Raw genomic sequence first — 15,352 nt, forward strand, 5'->3', positions numbered from 1 at the left:
ACCTCTAATCTCAGGACTTGGAGGTGTGGACAGGAGGATGAGAAATTCAAGGCTATCCTCCATTCACAGCTGTATAGCGAGTTTGAGGAAAGCTTAAGGTCGGTGAAGGAATGAGTGAGTGACTGGATAAATAAATCAGTGTGTTAGAAATGAAGAAGAGTAACATCTACTCCATGGCTGTTACCCAGAGTAAGTGAGCTTCCATGTGCAAAGTGTTTAAAAGTGTGTCTGGCAGCTGCTACAGGCACCTTCATGACCATCGACCCCTTCGTTGTTACTCCCCGGCCCTTTGCAGGCCTCCTCACACTAGCAATCATGATGCTGAATGTCTGTGTTAGCAGGTGTATTTTCCTCCCAGAATAGATGGGAGGCCACTAGGGCTCCCAGCTGGAAAGGAGATGCTCATAACCCACCGTTCATTACTTAAGTCATGAAGAATTCATTTCTTGAGCACATGGAGTCGCTGAGGGTGGAGGGTATCTCCTCAGGATGCCATGCTCCTTGCTTGTTCCTTCCCCAGAGGGCTGAGGGTTGACAGTATCAAGTGTTGCTGTGGGTGTGGAGAAGTGGAAATGCCCAGACCTGTAAATGGATATGGCCTCCCCAAATGCAGTGTGGGCAGAGCTATTAAAGTCAGGAACGAGCACATGTCCTGACCCAGCAGTCTCACTTCTCAGAACACACTCTAGACGTGTATGTCCAAGAAGTCAGGGAGAAGGAAGGATGGTCACGGCCATGTTCTCCGTGAGCACAAACTGGAGTGGTCCAAATCCCTGCCACATCAGAGGCCAGTGCTCCTCATGTGTGTTGCAAGAAGCAAATATGGAACTTGCATCTGTTTTAAATTCCCAAGTTTTTTGTAATTTTATTTGTACTTTTCAAGGTGTTAAAAAATCTGTGCACGTGAGCAGACTTAGATATGTGTGTATGTGAGTTGTATATGTGTGTAAGTTTACTTGCACAGATGGGAATGGAGGCCAGAAGTCAACATCAGGTCTCTTCTTTATCTTGGCTGGTCAGTCAGGGAGCCCAGGGATGTACCCATCTGGTCTCTCAGCCCTAGGGAGGCCTGCTGCCACACCTGGCTTTTTACATAGGTGCTGAGGACTCAAACTTAAGCTCTTTCCCCATCAAGCCATCTCAGTAACCCCTGCACTTTACAATTTTTAAAAAGAATAGCAAATTTTCTATGTTTTGCAAGCCCTGTTTTGCATTCTGATATGGGTACTGGTGTTATCCTTTTTACAGAAGAGAAAAGTGGTCCACAGAGAAGTTAAGTAACTTTTTTGGGTCACCCAGTAGCTTTAGAATTTGAATCCAGGCAGTCTGAATTATGTGCATGGGGTTAATCAGTTGCTCCTTTTTCTGGAATGTTCATGAGATAGCAATATAAAAGATCATGTCTTAATGTATAAAAATAAAAACTTTAATCATCAAAGTTGTACGCTGGCTTTGAAGAGTGTGCAGCTCCCCTGGCTGTCAATGGATTGCTACCACAATCCAACTCAATTTAAGGGATTCTCAATAGGGAAACTTCCTTAATCACGTGGCCTGTGGACATGTCTGTGAGACTTTTTTTTTTGATTGCTGATTGGCAAGGGAGGGGCCAACCCACTGTGCCACCCATGAGGCAGGTGGTCCTGGGATGTATGAGAAACTTGTTTGAGCAAGTCACAAGGAGCCAGACAGGAAGTGGCTTCCTCTGGGACTTCTGCCTCAGGTCTTGGGTTCCTAACCTCACCTCCCGTAGAGCTGGACTGTGACCTAAAAGTGTGAACCAAATAAACCTTTTTCTCTCAGTCGTTTTGTTTGTTTGTTTGTTTGTTTGTTTGCTGTTTGTTTGTTCTTAAGTCAGTGTTTTATCACAGCAGCATACAGCAAACTCAGCCATAAAGAAATGAAGCTGACCCTCACAGCCCTGCCCTTCAGTCTCAGTCCCTTTGCGTTCCAGGTCCTTTATGGTCCACGGGTACCAGACATGAACTAAGACCACAGAAAGAGCCAGGAAGGCCTTGAAAGCCTTCCTGTAATGCTTGCTCCAGTCCGACTGCAAGTAGGAAAAAGCCCTAAGCTATGTCTTGCAGGCTCTGTGAGCACAGGACACCGGCTGGGCAGGTACAAGAAGCTCAAGTATCCTGGAGCAGCGTCTTACAGAGAGATCTGTAAGGCTGAGGAACAGAGCTTGGGATTCCCAGAAGAGCAATGAGAAACCTTAAACGTAAGAAACAATTCCAGGAACTGACAAATGTTCACTGGACACCACAAGACACAGGATCAATACACATAATTCAATTGCGTCAAAGTGATCTCCCTTTCAATCAATGAACAATTAAGTCCAAAAGGAAAATTACATTTTTGTTTTTGTTTTTGTTTTTGTTTTTCGAGACAGGGTTTCTCTGTGTAGCCCTAGCTGTCCTGGAACTCAGTGTGTAGAGCAGGCTGGCCTCAATCTGCCTGCCTCTGCCTCCCAAGTGCTGGGATTAAAGGCATACACCACCACTACCCGGCTACATTGTTATTTATAATCACTTTAAGATATAAACCTTAAGATATAAACCTAATAAAGCTAATACAGACAATAAAATGAAAACTATAAACACTGGTGAGACTCAGGGAGCACTAAGCAGAGATGAATATCATGTTCATGAAACAAAACAACCCAGTCTCCTACAGACAAAAATATAAAGGTCAAATATAAAACAAGACTCCTAATGAATCATAGATATAAGTGAGACATAAAACTATACACATTTTTTAAGAAAACATTAGAGAAAAGTTTCATGGCCCACATTAGCTGAACATAATTTCAAAAGCACAGTCTCTAGAAAAGAAACATGACAACGTAGACTTCATCAAATCTTTGAGCCTAAGCTTTCTGGAAGAAGCTGGAAATCCAGTGTAACCCAGTGAAATCCAGTTAAGAAGCTGGAAATCCAGTGCAACCCAGTGAAATCCAGTTAAGAAGCCGGAAATCCAGTGCAACCTAGTGAAATCCAGTTAAGAAGTCGAAAATCCAGTGCAACCCAGTGAAATCCAGTTAAGAAGCCAGAAATCCAGTGCAACCCAGTGAAATCCAGTTAAGAAGCTGGAAATCCAGTGCAACCCAGTGAAATCCAGTTAAGAAGATGGAAATCCAGTGCAACCCAGTGAAATCCAGTTAAGAAGATGGAAATCCAGTGCAACCCAGTGAAATCCAGTTAAGAAGCTGGAAATCCAGTGCAATCCAGTGAAATCCAGTTAAGAAGATGGAAATCCAGTGCAACCCAGTGAAATCCAGTTAAGAAGACGGAAATCCAGTGCAACCCAGTGAAATCCAGTTAAGAAGATGGAAATCCAGTGCAACCCAGTGAAATCCAGTTAAGAAGATGGAAATCCAGTGCAATCCAGTGAAATCCAGTTAAGAAGCTGGAAATCCAGTGAAATCCAGTTAAGAAGCTGGAAATCCAGTGCAACCCAGTGAAATCCAGTTAAGAAGCTGGAAATCCAGTGCAACCCAGTGAAATCCAGTTAAGAAGCTGGAAATACATGCCTGTAAGGAAAACAAAAACAAACAAGCAAACAAAAAACTGGTAACATGGAAAGAACTTTTAAAACTTAAGTAAACTCCAGATCCCAGGCCCACGGCGATGGCTCTGCGGGTGAAAGCGCTTGCTGTTGCACCTGGAGACCTCTGTCTGAGCTCCAGGTCCCACATGGTAGAGGGAGGGGATCTGACTTCTGCAAATTGACCTCTGACCTCCACGTGTATACTGTGACACACATGCACTCATGCCATGCACATGGGCCTCAAATATATAATTTTTTAAGACCCATTATAAAATGGGTCAAAGATACAGAGAAGCACATGAAAACTAGATATGCATATAAAAATGTTCAGTTCCTTTGGATATGAGAGAAATGCCAAAATAAAGCCACATCAATTACTAGTATGACTCAAACATTTTTCAGATGTAGTAAGGGTTGGCATAGTTGTGTGTTTCTTGAGAATTGCTGATAAGAATCTAAAATGATACAGAGTGTATTTGGTGGCTTTTCTCTTACATTTATCCATCTGATTTTATGTGTATGCATGTTTTGCCTATATGCATGCTTGTGCACCATATGCATGGCTGGGTGCTTCAGAAGGTCAGAAGAGGGCATCATATCCCGCTGGAAATGGAGTTATAGATGGTTGTGAGCTGCCATGTGGGTGCCAGGGTTGGGTGCTCTCCAAGAGCAGCAAGGGTTCTTAACCACTGGGATCCCAGCCCCTAGTAATTTCTTACAATGGTAGACACACAAGGACCACATAGATGGCTGAGCAGGTAAAAGTGCTTGATGTGCCAGCCTGATGACCTACACTCCATCCCTGGAACTTAAGGTGGAAGGCAGGAGGAGAGAACCAACGGCAAGGAGTGGTGCTTGGACCTCCACGTGCACGCCATGGCACGTGCACGTATGCACACAATAACAGTAACAGGAATGTGACTCTTAAAGTGCACATGCTCCCTGAGGCCCAGCCCTTGTTTTCCTGTACATTTCTATCAAACATGAAAGTGTATGTTTGTAGCTGAAGTGCCCACGTGAGGACACCTCAGTCCCACTTGGGAGGGAGAAGTAAGCAAACACAAGTGGGGAGGGAGGGAGGGACCTGGGAGGGAAAACATACAGTGCTGGGGAGAGGGGGTGAGAGAGGAACCTGATCTGACACTGGGGGAGGGAAAAGGACTGAAGGCCCGAGGGCCAGCAGAAAGAATGGAAACAGGCAACCTGGGGAGATAGGAGGTTAGGTGTCCAGAATGCACCAGAGACCTGGGAGGTGAGAGACTCTCAGGACTCAAAGGGAGGAGCCTTAGATGAGATGCCTGACAGTAGGAAGAGGGAACCTATAGAGCCCCCCTCCAGCAGGAAGACAGGGCTTCAAATGAGGGAGAGGGGGGCCATCCCACCGTCATAACTCTGACCCATAATTGTTCCTGTCTGAAAGAATTACAGGGATGGAAATGGAGAGGAGCCTGAGGAATAGAAGGTCCAAAGACAGGCTCAAAGTGGGATCCAGCACAAGGGGAGGTCCCAAGGCCTGACACCATTACTGAGGCTATGGAGTGCTCACAAAAAGGGACCTAGCATGACAGCACTCTGGAAGACCCAACAAGCAGCTGAAAGAGTCAGATGCAGATATTTGCACCCAGCCAATGGACAGAAGCAGCTGACCCCTGTTGAATTGGGAAGGCTGAAAGAAGCTGAGGAGAACGGGAACCCTGTAGGAGGACCAGCAGTCTCAATTAATCTGGACCCCTGAGATCTCTCAAGCACTGGACCACCAAACAGGCAGCATACGCCAGCTGATATGAGGCCCCCACACCCATACAATAGAGGACTGCAGGTCTGTGTTCATTCAGAGATGATGCACCTAACCCTCAAGAGACTGGAGGCCCCAGGGAGTTTAGAGGTCAGGTGGGGTGGGGGGTACGGACATCCATGTGGAGACAGGGGGAGGAAGGAGGTATGGGATGTGGAACAGTCAGAGGGTGGACAGGGATTGGCTGGGTGGGGAATAGAATATGGAGTGTATAAAAATAATTAATAAAAAATTCTCACACAAAAAAAGAAAGTGTATGTTTGTGTTAAATTGTGTTCATGAGCCCTCATGGCAGCTTCATTTGTAATAGCTCCAAACCAGAAACAACCCAAATGACCTTCAACAGATAAGTGGATGAATCAGCTCTTATCTGGCCACAGGAAGGAACGGCTGTTGACATAGTACGCCGCTTGGCTGGCTCTCCGGGACATTATGCCAAGAGGAAAAAATCCAATCAAAAAGGATAAATGCTACATTATGCCATTTGAAAAAATATCTCAATATGATAAATGATAGAAATTGTCAACAGGTCAGAGGTACCTGGGACTAAGGGTTGGGGACAGTGTGACCAGCTTGATAATCACGGGACCAAATGGAAGTGAGGCTACAGGAATACAATGGTGGAATCTTGGTGATGGCAGGGTGAATCCAGTGTCAGTCGTGACAACACCCGTGTTAATGTCTCTGCAGGATGGAATTCCAGGAAGAATCACTGGAAGAACAGTGATTGCATGTGAACACTGCATCTGAGTGAGGTGTGGGCTAGAGACGCTGGCAGGGTTCCCTCTGCTTAAAAAGGCACCGCCTTTGGAGGCTGTTTAAGCCCAGAGGAGCTGAGCAGGAGTATATGGGCCTCTGTAATTTCAGTAGATTCTAGTACATCTAAATTTATTTGAAGACACAAGAGCCTTCAAAACTTTAAGGTAGCCCACTTACAAAAGTTTGGGGAGAGTGACCTAACTGTGGTAATTTAAGCAGGAAAGGTGTCTTCATGGAACAGTCTCATTTACTAGTGCTTGTCCACGCTTACCACCATGTACAGCAAACAGAATGGGGTAAGGAACTCTTGGATAAATGGAGATCCTGTGGGTGTGGGGTAGGGGAGGGGCAGTATAGATAGGATAGAGCAGACCAAGGTCTTCATGCCCAGGTAGTGCTTTTTCTAAGCCTGTGACCTTGGGCCCCTGGCTGGGCGGGGCTACTGTTTCTTGTCACGGGTAAATGAATGGCAGAGCTGGAAATTCCTGAAAGAGTCCTAAATAGGTGCTGGGCTATCAGGTACAGGCGAGCACTGCCCAGCCCATTTTTGACAGCTGACAAGATCTTCCCAGGGTTCTATTCTGACCTGGTCTGGACATACACCCCTCTGCAAGCTGCCTGGAGCCCTGAATTCATTGTTCTCTCAAGAGCCCCTCAGGTTTGAGTTTGGATTTATTCCTAGTTGTGTGATCGTGGAACAAGTCGCTTTACCCCATCGGATCTTCTTAGTCCGCCAGATTCCTGTGCGGATTGTTTGGGTCAAAGGCTCAGGGCTAGGCCTGCTTGTTTCCAGGCACCTGGCTTATCTTGCCTTCTTTCTGTAAGGTGCACACCATGTGCCAGTGAAAGCAGGCTCTAGCATTGTACATGGATTTGCTCTTCCTGTTGGTCCTTGGCTGAGTCCTCCTTCGTAGCCAGCTCAAGACAAATCGCACCAGGGCCCAGCCTGATATCTGAGGGCTTCAGAAACCTGAAAGGGACAGCCAGTGAGGCAGGTCCATGATCAGTGTGAGTCACAGCCCTTCGGTAACAAGTCAGGCTTTAAAGGATTCATGTTCCAACTCTCTTCTTTGCCCTCTCAAGAGCCCCTTAGCCTGCTCAGTTTGTATGAGCATCTTTTATTTTTATTATTATTATTATTATTATTATTATTATCATCATCATCATCATCACCATTATTATTATTATTATTATTATTATTATTGGTTTTTCAAGACAGTGTAGAAACTGTGTATCCCTGGCTGTTGTCCTGGAACTCACTCTGTAGACCAGGCTGGCCTCGAACTCAGTAATCTACCTGTCCCTGCCTCCCAAGTGCTGGGATTAAAGACGTGCGCCACTACTGCCCGGCTTGTCTGAGCATCTTAAGGTCTATTCTAAAGAAGAGATGAGTCAGACCCAGTAAGTCTGAAATCCCCACTGCTTAGGAAGCTGAAGCAAAAGAATCAGGAGTTCAAGGCCTGTCTGGGTTACAAAGTGAGTACGAGTTCATCACAAGCAATTTAGCAGAACCTCTCAAAATTTATCAAGGGCACAGAGCATTTGCAGATGGTTTTAGCTTCAGGAACTGCTTCTGCAATCCACAGTGCCATCCCTGGGAATCCCTTTCACATCAGGGCTAGGCAGCTGTCCTTGCCTGGGTCCTGTGGGAAGTATCCTCTAGGGAGAATACAAACTGTCTATCTGGGTTACCTGCAACCTCACCAGATACATTCCCTGGAAACTGGGCCTCAGTGATCTAGACCCAGTGGCTTTGTCAGGCCAAGATAACATCCTCCGTGTCCTCAAATGCCCCAAGAGTCAGGTGGATGCCCAGGCCTGGGGGCAGGGGAGGGGAGAGGAGTGAGCTTGTCTGTGATTGGACAGCAGGCCAAGCTCCACTGGCATAGAGAGGAGGAACTCAGGGTTTCTGGTCTGAGAAGGCAGTTTTCCGCCGCCTTCTGCTCTGCCCAGATTTCTGAGTCTCATCGAATACCCAAGACTCCTAAGCTACCAGAAGCCTCACAAGGCAATTGGTCCAAAGCCCAAATTTTTCAGTCAGGACACTAAAACCTATTGCAGTTAGCCAGATCACTGCAGTCTGTCAACTTCCTGGATGGTGTCCTTTGCCCTCTGCCCCTCCACAGGAGTCAGAGATGTTCAGGTCAAGCTCTGGTTCTGCTAGTTTCTGGTTGTGGGAACTATGTGTTGCCACAGAGGCCACCTCTCTCTGCCCTCAGTTCATCATCTGTGGACTGGGATAACACAAACCTCCCAGACTGCTCGTAGGATGCCTCAAGGTGATGCAAGGATCATGGCTGAACATGGTAAAGAGTGCAAATGAAGGGGGGAGGGGTGTTCTGAGAATGTAATCAAGCTATTTGCCTACTATAAGCTGTAAGCCAGCTATAGGCCCAGTACCTATTAACTTGGCACCTTCCCACCAGCCTCTGGAGGTTGAAAGTATCCCCTCTTTACTTCACAGACATGAGACAGAGCCATAGACTTGTTGAGAAACTCAGGTCTAGCAGTCTGGATCCTGAGTTGGTGATATTACCCTTCTCATGGGGAGACTTCAAAGCCACTGAGAAGTTGGTGATTTCCTCAGAGCCCCTGATGGCACACATCACACACCAGTAAAACAGTAAGTGTTTGAGAGCAGGGGTATGGGACAGGGGTCCTTCACCAGGAGTCATCCTAGAAGTATTACCTCAGGGGTCTGCCCTTGCCTTCTACTTTGTTGTGACAGTCTCTTGTTTCCCACCACAAATGTCTGGCTAGCTGGCCTGTGAGCTTCTGGGGAATGTCTCTCATCTCTGTAGGGGCACTGGGATTACAGATGTGCATGACTACATCTCGTTTTATTGTGGGTTCAAAATCGCATCTTCATGTTTGCACAGCAGACACTTTATCCACTGAACCATCTTCCTTACCCTACCCTCAGTTTGGGTATTTGAATATGGGGTCAGAAGTTTGTGCCATCTTGATTCCAGAGGCCCAACTGCTGGTATGTAATGACAGGAAAGAAAAAATTGCAATGCTCAGAATGTACTCAAAGAATCATCCTGCCCCCAAAGGCCAGCAGCTCCCTAACTGATGAACTGATGCATTAAGAAACCTCTGGAGGATCTGGGCAGATGGCTCAGTTGATAAAGGACTTGAACATGATTCCAAAACCAATGGCAGAGGGCATCTGGTGTGGAAGTATGCATTTATAATCCCAGAGTTGGGGAAATGGGGCAGGAAGATTTCCAGCCTGCTGTATGACTAGTCTGGCCTACTTGGTGAGCCTCAGCTCAGTGAGAGATCCTGACTCAAAAAAAAAAAAAAAAAAGAAAGGAAGGAAGGGAGGAAGGAAGGAAGGAAGGAAGGAAGGAAGGAAGGAAGGAAGGAAGGAAGGAAGGAGAGAGAAAGAGGGGCCATCACCTGTAGAATGACACTCAAGTCAGTTCTACACATATGTACCTGTGCACACATGAGCTCATGCACACACACACACACACACACACACACACACACACACACACAATCTTGTGAGGACAGACATTCTGGCATCTGTAGTAAGGCTCATTCATGTAGCCATATACTCTCTTCATTTTTCTGAAGGGTAAAGAATAAAAGAATAGGATTCCATTAGATCCATATTCCCAAAACTTTGGTGCATGGGAAGATATTCATCATTTTAATCATCAACTTAATGATAATAATAAAGCTTAATGTGTACTAAAAAGTTATACTAGTATTCACTATTGAATAAAAATTATTTCTCTATTTAAGACAAAACCAAAGAAAGTAAAGTTGCCCCTGGTGTCTCTGAAGGGCACTGGTTCCAAGGACCCCCATAGAGGCCAAGAACGACTGATGTTCAAGCCCTTGATGTAAAGTGCTGAAGTATTTGCATGTAGCCTACATAATCTTCCCATATACTGTGAACCATCTGTGAGTGCTTGTAGTCAACAAAGTGCAAACACATAATCGCCATAGTGTATTGTTTAGGGAACAATGACCCATGTGTAGATAGAATAGATATAACTAAAATATTTTCAATGGTTGAATCACAGATATAGAATATAAGGATACAGAAGGCCAGCTGTATTTACTTGTTTTTGTTGTTATTGTTGTTGTTATTGTTGTAAGTGGACAATATTATCTAATATGATCAATGATAAGTTGGAGCAATACTGTAATGTAACACATGATATGTTTATCTATTACTAATCAACTCTCCATCCATAATCCAATTATCTATTATCTATTAAGCAATCATCTATCAAATAATTTTCTCTATATTAAATAGCTCTGTCAATCAAATATCAATATATTTGCCTATTGTTGATCAATCAACTATTTATTATCTGTCCACCTATGTATCATCTTCTGTATGTAATCTGTCTATCAACTACCTAGCTATCAATCATATATCAGCCATCCACTTATTGATCATCTATCTATATCTCTAGAAAGTGCCTCTCTGTCTTTCTGTCTGTCCATCTATCATCTATCAATCAATCTACCTACCTGTGATGGTTTGTATATGCTCAGCTCAGGGAATGAACTATTAGAAAGTGTAGCCCTGTTCCAATAGGTGTGGCCTTTTTGGAGTAGGAATGGCACTCTGGATGTGTGGGCTTTAAGAACGGCATCCTAGCTGCATGGAAGCAAGCCTTCTGCTAGCAGCCTTCAGAAGAAGATGTAGAACTCTCAGCTCCTCCTGAGCCATGCCTGCCTGGATGCTGCCGTGTTCCTGCCTTGATGATAATGGACTGAACCTCTGAGCCTGTTGACCAGCTCCAGTAAGAGTTGCCTTGGTCACAGTGTCTGCTCACAGCAGTGAAACCTTATATATTTATCTGTGTATCTTGGTCTTCATCTCTTTGTCCTGATTTGACCACAGCTGCTGAAACCCTTGTACTCTCCTAAGTGATAAGAATAAAATGATTACATCGACATTTTATTTTATCTTATTTTTATTAATTATTTTATTTATTTACATGTTGTTCCCCTTCTTGTCTCCCATCCATGGGCCCTCCACCCCATCCCCCCCTTCACCTCTAAGAGGGTTCTTCCCCACCCACCCACCCACTCCCACCTCATCCCTACAGCATCCCCCTTCTCTGGGGCATCAAGCTTCCATGGGACCAAGCACATCCCCTCCCACTGAGGCCAGACAAGGCAGTTCTTTGCTACATATGTGGTGGGGACCACGGACCAGCCCATGTATGTTCTTTAGTTGGTGGCTTAGTCCCTGGGAGCTCTGAGGGGCCAAGTTAGTTGATACTGTTGTTATTCCTATGGGGCTGCAGAACCCTTCAGCTCCTTAACTCCTTCAGTCCTTCCCATAACTCTTCCATAGGGGTTCCCCGGCTTAGTCCAATGGTTGGCTTTAAGTATCTACATTTGTCTCAGTCAGGCTCTGGTAAAGCCTTTCAGAGGACAGCCATGCCAAGTACAGACAAATGCAGATACTTATTAATAATATATATGTTCTGCTATGAACATAGTGGAACATGTGTTCTTGAGATGTGGTGGAGCATCTTTTGGGTATATGCCCAGGAGTGGAATAGGTGAGTCTTCAGGTAGAACTATTTCCAATTTTCTTAGGAATTACCAGATTGATTCCCAGAGTGGTTGTACCAGCTTGCAATCCCACCAACAAAGGAGGAGTGTTCCCCTCTCTCCAAATCCTCACCAGCATCTGCTGTCCCCTGGGTTTTTTATCTTAGCCATTCTGACTGGTGTGAGGTGCAATCTCAGGGCAGTTTTGATTTACACTTCCCTGATGACTAATGGTGCTGAACATTTCTTTAGGTGCTTCTCAGCCACTCAAGATTTCTCAGTTAATTCTCTGTTTAGCTCTGTAGCTCATCTTTTAATTGAGTTATTTAGTTTTCTGGAGTCTAATTTCTTGAGTTCTTTGTATATATTGGATATTAGCCCTCTATCAGATGTAGGATTGGTAAAGATCTTTTCCCAGTCTGTAGGCTGTCGTTTTATCCTATGGACAGTGTCCTTTGCCTTTGCATTTCAGTGTCATAAGACCCCATTTGTCAATTGCTGATCTTAAAGCCTGAGTCATTGGTGTTCTGTTCAAGAAATTTTCTCCTGTGCCAGTGTGTTCAAGGCTATTTCCCACTTTCTTTCTTTCTTTCTTTCTTTTTTAGATTCAGTGTATCTGGTTTTATGTAGAAGTCCTTGATCCACTTGGACTTGATCAGTTTGGACTTCTTTGCCAAAGGATAAAGTGTCCATATATGTGTAGGTTTATTTCTGAGTCTTCAATTCTATTCCATTGATCAACCCATCTGTCTCTGTACTGATTCCATGCATTTTTTTGTTTTGTCTTGTTTTGTTTTTATCATTATTGCTCTGTAGTACAGCTTGAGGTCAAGGATGGTGATCCCCCTAGAAGTTCTTTTATTGTTGAAAATTGTTTTCAATATCCTGGGTTTTTTGTTATTCCATATGAAGCTGAGAATTGCTCTTTATATCTCTGTGAAGAATTGAGTTGGAATTTTGATGGGGATTGCATTGAATCTGTAGATTGCTTTTGGTAAGATGCCCATTTTTAACTATGTTAATCCTTCTGATCCATGAGCATGGGAGATCTTTCCATCTTCAGACCTTCAAAGAAGACCTAATATTAATACTCCTCAAACTATTCCCCAAATAGAAACAGAAGGAATATTACCTAATTCATTCTAGGAAGCCACAGTTACTCTGATACCTAAACCACACAATGACCCAACAAAGAAAGAGAACTTCAGACCAATTTCACTTATGAATATTGATGCAAAAACATTCAACAAAATTCTGGCAAACTGAATCCAAGAACACATCAAAATGATCATTCACCATGATCAAGTAGGCTTTATCCCAGGAATGCAGGCATGGTTCAATATATGGCAATCCACTATACAAACAAACTCAAAGATCACATGATCATCTCATTAGATGCTGAAAAAGTCTTTGACAAAATACAATATCCTTTTACATTAAAAGTATTGGAGAGATCAGGAACTTAAGGCACATACCTAAACATAATAAAAGCAACATACAGCAAACCAACAGCCAACATCAGATTAAATAGAGAGAAATAGGCAATCCCACTAAAATTAAGAACTAGACAAGGCTGCCCACTCTCCCGCTATCTATTCAATATAGTACACGAAGTTATTAGACAACGAAAGGAAGCCAAAGGTATACAAATTGAAAAGGAAGAAGTCAAGGTATCACTATTTGCAGATAATATGATAGCATACATAATCAACCCCCAAAATTCTACTAGAGAACTTCTACAGATGATAAACACCTTCAGCAAAGTGGCCGGTTATAAAATTATCTCAAACAAATCAGTAGACTTCCTCTACTCAAAAGATAAATGGACTGAGAAAGAAATCAACAACACCCTTCATAATAGTCACAAATAATATAAAATATCTTGGTGTAGCTCTAACCAAGCAAGTAAAAGATCCGTATGACAAAAACTTCAAGTCCCTGAAGAAAGAAATCAAAAAAGACCTCAGAAGATGGAAAGATCTCACAATTTAATGTTTTAACCCCAGATTCTGAAACAGATCCAGAGTGATAAAGGTGTGATTCGTTATGACCCCTTTCTACCCACACCTGAGTGTAGCCTGGAAGAGGTTCCCTCCTCTACCAGATATTGGTTGGTCCCTGGAGAACTTACATTATGCATTGGTCATTATTACTGCTTCTTTGCACAAGTTACCACACATAATTCTCAATGAAGCGGTGCTGATAGGGGGTCTTTAGAAGGCATTCCGGGAGCTGTGATCATGCAGCATGTTGGTAGATGTCATGCTTAAATCTGAAATGTTCCTCCCCTGCTGCTCATGTTTCCAGAGCTTGGTCCCTAGATGGTGGCACTGTGTTGGGGACTATGGAGCTTTTAGAAGGTGGGCAAGCTGGAGGAGGGGGGGGGGTCACTAAGATCAGGCCTTCGAAGCTTCTGACCTGGCTGCTGTCTGGGCTCTCCATTCCCTGGTGCACCATGATGCAAAGAGCTCCTGCCACACATCCCTGCCACAGGCCGTACTCGTCCAGTTTGCCTTCCTGTTCTAACAGTGTGAGCCCAAAGCAATATTCCCTCCCTTAAGCTGTCTCTGCAGGTATGTTGGTCACTGAGACACTGATGAAGGAAGCCAACTGCTGACAAAAGGTTGGGCTTCCCCTCTTTCTGGAGCATGAACTCTTCTGTCTGTCCTTCCTACAGAACAACACAAAGCAAGGTGCCCTCACAAGAAGTAGGCCTGTGGAACTGGATACCAAATCAATTGCTGTGTTTGGTAAATTCTCTGGCCTCTAGCATTCTGTTATAACAGTGTGAAACTGATCAGTACGACTCCTACCATCTGACGGTCGGGCAAGACCCACACCGACAGCACTATATAGAGTTTAGCAGCAACTACCACTCCATTTATCCCAGAAGTTAATTATCTTGTCAGGTTACCATTCACATCATTCCACACCCCACCCCAGAAACTCCAGAAATTGGGCTTTTTAAAATGAGAAATGTCCTAACATTTTAAAGTTTGCAAAAAAAATTAGGATTTTTAAAGAAACCATAACTAAAAGCTATTACAGTAAAATAGAGCCCATATGTCGAAGAGGTGTGCCCACTGGACTTGGGTCTGTCTCAGCTGTGCCACTGAAGTCTATGTCCTGTCATGTCCCATCTTCAGAAGGGGACAATCCCCACATTGTGCCACTGTGTTCAATGGAGTGATGGCTCCACTGGGACTCATGTACAAAGAGAAGACAGACATGGTGGTGTGCACTTAAAGTCTGAGTGCTAGGAAGGCAGAGACAGAGGGATCCCTACGACTCTCTGGCCAGCCACTGTGGCCTGCTTATGGGTTCCAGGCTGAGAGACCCTGCCTCCAAACACAGTGGGTGGGTCCCAAGCAACAGCGCCTGAGGTTGCCCTCTGGGCCACACACATGCATAGGAATGCAACATACAAAGCATCTCACTTCTTTGTAAAGAGAATTCTTTCAGAAGCCACCCCCCACCCCGGAGAGACATCCTTAGTCACCATAGCCATGTGCATTGGCCTTTGGAGATCCTCCTCAAGTGTCTTTGCAACACATAAAACCTGATAGATTCCAAGTGATATTATATGGTCTGCCTTTTTCATCTCTGCCCGCCAATGAAATTCTTATAAATTCCTGTTGGAATTTCTTGAACATATCCTAGAATAAGTAATGAAAAGAAAGTGCTGAGCTGTAGCATATATGTCTTCTCTTTTGATAG

Source organism: Apodemus sylvaticus, chromosome 10 (genome assembly GCF_947179515.1).
Source record: "Apodemus sylvaticus chromosome 10, mApoSyl1.1, whole genome shotgun sequence".
In the NCBI taxonomy this organism is placed as follows: domain Eukaryota; kingdom Metazoa; phylum Chordata; class Mammalia; order Rodentia; family Muridae; genus Apodemus; species Apodemus sylvaticus.